Genomic DNA, 3,399 nt, shown 5'->3' with positions numbered 1-3,399 from the left:
CAACAATCCTACCACGTTCAAAGTCAGTGAGCTTTTTTGCTTTTGCCATCAGGAGGTCTTGACAGTGTAAAGACTTGACAGAAAATGACATGGAATCCAGATTTTTGCACAGCTTTTGGCTTTTAAAGACTATGGTCTTAAACTTTTGATCAGCCGAAAAAATCATGTTTGAGTGTAAATGCAGTTTGCAGAAAATTCCCCGCTCAAAAGTTCTTGTCTCCTGCACTGATTTCTTCTTTTAACACTGTGAAGTTCTACTTAGAACCTTCTTAAGATCCAATAGTGTAAAATGCAAATTCTTGCAATTTTTTGACTGGTCTTAAGATTTTGATCAGGAGTGTATACTTGATGCTTACTTCAGTGCAGTATCCTTCTGTGAGTTTTGTACCATTTGGTTATATTTGTGATCTCTCATAGAGGGATCATATAAATGCTATGCGGAAAATATGGCACTTTTTTATGAACTCAAACATTTTTTTCACACTGACAGAGAATACAGATTAAAAATGTGTTCAGAAGACAATATTTGTTAAAATGAGCACATTACTTTCACACGTTTTACATGTTAGTAATGTTCTTTTTTTCATAACAAAATGTCTATGATTTGCGCACTCTGCATTAGCACATAGTTTATCATAGTGACAGCTCTTTGTAGTAAGTTTGAGGCAGGACAGTCAATTCACTGATGCAGTGTATTCACTCTTATACTGTTCTTAGAATTCATGTGTGTGTGTGTGTTGGTATTTTTTGTCTAAGCTTCATACACCAGGATCAAATATCTTATCCATCACGTCTGTCTATATCTAGTTGTACATTTCCATATTCTTTGTCAGGCATTGATCTAAGCTGGCTGCTTGAATTGCAGGATACTGCTCTGTGAGTCTCTCCAGCATTGGGTAAAGTGAATTCCAGGACGTTCTCACATCAAAAATGAGCTAGTGTTGGGGCAGCTATGGTAAAAACAAGAACATTACTTTTAAGTTATTGCGCAGATGCTTTTTATCCTCTGAGACAAACAATAATTATATTTAAAATAAGTAGTTAAGTATTGTGATACTACTCCCCTCATAAATAAGGATTGGTTGGCATAAATAAAGTCATTACGTTAATTTCATAAATAAGGCACAATGCAGACCCTCCAGGATTTCGCCATGTTGCGATCGCAACTATTAACGCAAAATCAAGCAAACCCCGCGAAATCGCAACTTTTTTGCAACTTTGCCCAAAACGCCGCAACTTTCCCGCAACTTTAACCAAAATAACCCCAAATAACTCATGAAGAAGAGATATGACGTCACATCCTGTTAACATCAGAATGCCGGGAGCATGCAGAAGCAGCGACCGAAGCCAAAATGTGCGCTAATGCTTCACATTTGCCCCTTAAAGATTTCAACAAAACACCGTAATGAAGTTAGTTTTAAGTTGGATATTGGATATTCGCGCTCCGCGGAGTTAGCGGCGTCTAGCTCACGGCTGACTTAGCCGTCTCTAAGTGAACCACCGCGCGTGAGAGAAGAGGCCGGCAGAGAATGGTAAATGGCTTGCACTTATATAGCGCTCTATCTAGTCCAAGGACCCCAAAGCGCTTTACACTACAATCAATCACCCATTCATCCACACATTCACACACTGATGGTGGTAAGATACATCGTAGCCATAGCTGCCCTGGGGCGGGCTGACAGAAGTGAACGGCTGGCCGACATTAGCATTCCTGCTTTGGGTCAGCCGTGAGCTAGACGCCGCTAACTTTGTGGAGCGCGAATATCCAATATCCAACTTAAAACTAACTTCACTGCGGTCGCAAACCAGTTTCCTACCCAGCTGCATGAGAGTGGAGGGAAGCTGTTTTACACGTCCTGCAGTGTAATCATGAAACATAAACGCAAGTCAACCATCGACAAGCACTTTGTGTCTGCACAATCCAGGAAAGGTCATGAATGTCAGTTTATAAGCTATCAAAGTTCTCAAATGTCAATGTTTGTTGGTAATTATCTTACAAAACTAGTAAGTATTTTTGGTTTATATATTAAAAGTTATGGTTTCTTATAGATTTTAGTAAAAAAAAAAAAATCGCAACTTTTAGGAAAATGCCTCGCGAAATCAGGCATTTTAGCCTGCAACAATTACAAAAAATGCACGCAAAATCCTGGAGGGACTGACAATGGTTAAATAAAGTGAACTTCGTGTTTCTTACGTAGAAATTCTTGTTTCTCATGGAGAACTACCTTTGCCATCAAGCACCTCTTCATCCACACAACAATGGCTTGGATCTGGCCACCCACTAGCTCACTGAATTTAGGTACAGACTCTGTGCTGGTAGATTAAGTGTATGGGCAAAGCAGCACAGTTTCACAAATTGCAGACGCTTAATGGCCACATCCATATTGACAAAATTATCTACAGTGATTGTTACAATTTTGTCAGAAATGCCAAACTCTGACAGAATGTCACTGATTTCTTCTGACACAACACAACCAATCTGAGTTTTGTACATTGCTTTTGTTTTTAGCATTTTTTTGCTGCATTTTGCCCTCCAGTATAAGGTGTGCTCTGATGGTAAGATAATGGTCCTGTGTGAAGCTACTCTAGCCACCACATGTGAGTGCAACAGAGCAGATGTCACTGAGATCTGCCTAGGGCTGCTCAAAATTAAAAAAAACTTGTAATGGTTGGTATTTTAATATTTTGTTGATATAACAATAGCAGTAGCAATAAATCCACATTTTCTTCACTTCTCACTTTCTCTTCTGTCATCACTGTCTAAACCAGGTGTGGACATCAAGGCCAGTGAGAGTCTCTTGGATTGACCCAAAATATTATTACCAGTAGAATATGAATGCATGATACTTAAAATATAATGGCCTATGACTTATTAATATTTATTTATTGATATTGCGCTTCCTGATGTTGCAGAAATGGTTGTGCAGCTCAAGTACTGCTTGTTGTAGCTGATGGACTTGAAGATGTAGTGCTTGGATTTTTAATGTCAAATTGTTCAATAAATTGGAAAATAACTAAAACAAAACAAAGAAAAATTGTTGCTTAAAGTTTTTTTTTCTTTATTTGATGCTTGCCCCATCTATCTGCACTATGTCAGGTTAATGAAGTTGTGTAGTTTTCACTGAGTGGCAAATATTTGACAGAAAATGATACATATTCTTTCAGATAAATGTTTTTGGTGAACACGTGGTAAAATTGTCAGTTGCCGAAACTTCCGGTTTGCCATGCGGACAGGGTAGATGTAGCAACGGACTGCTCCGGAAAAATCCAGCATTTTTTACTAAATTCACCCCGCAGAAACTTGATTTTATACCCCCCACCGATACAAAAACAGTATTTTAGATACTTACTCACTAAGTTATGGCCTGTAAGAACGCGAAAGGAAGCAAGAAAGAGGAC

General features: G+C 38.6%; 1 protein-coding gene across 1 annotated transcript in view; it reads left to right on the top strand.

Moving 5' to 3' along the window:
• cetn3 (centrin 3) overlaps positions 1-3,399 on the top strand; it is an 18,600-nt gene that overhangs the window by 8,280 nt on the left and 6,921 nt on the right. The window lies entirely within an intron of this gene.

Source organism: Kryptolebias marmoratus, linkage group LG14 (genome assembly GCF_001649575.2).
Source record: "Kryptolebias marmoratus isolate JLee-2015 linkage group LG14, ASM164957v2, whole genome shotgun sequence".
Taxonomy (NCBI): domain Eukaryota; kingdom Metazoa; phylum Chordata; class Actinopteri; order Cyprinodontiformes; family Rivulidae; genus Kryptolebias; species Kryptolebias marmoratus.
Note: the sequence above shows the minus strand (reverse complement) of the source record. Positions and strands in the feature narration are given on the sequence as shown.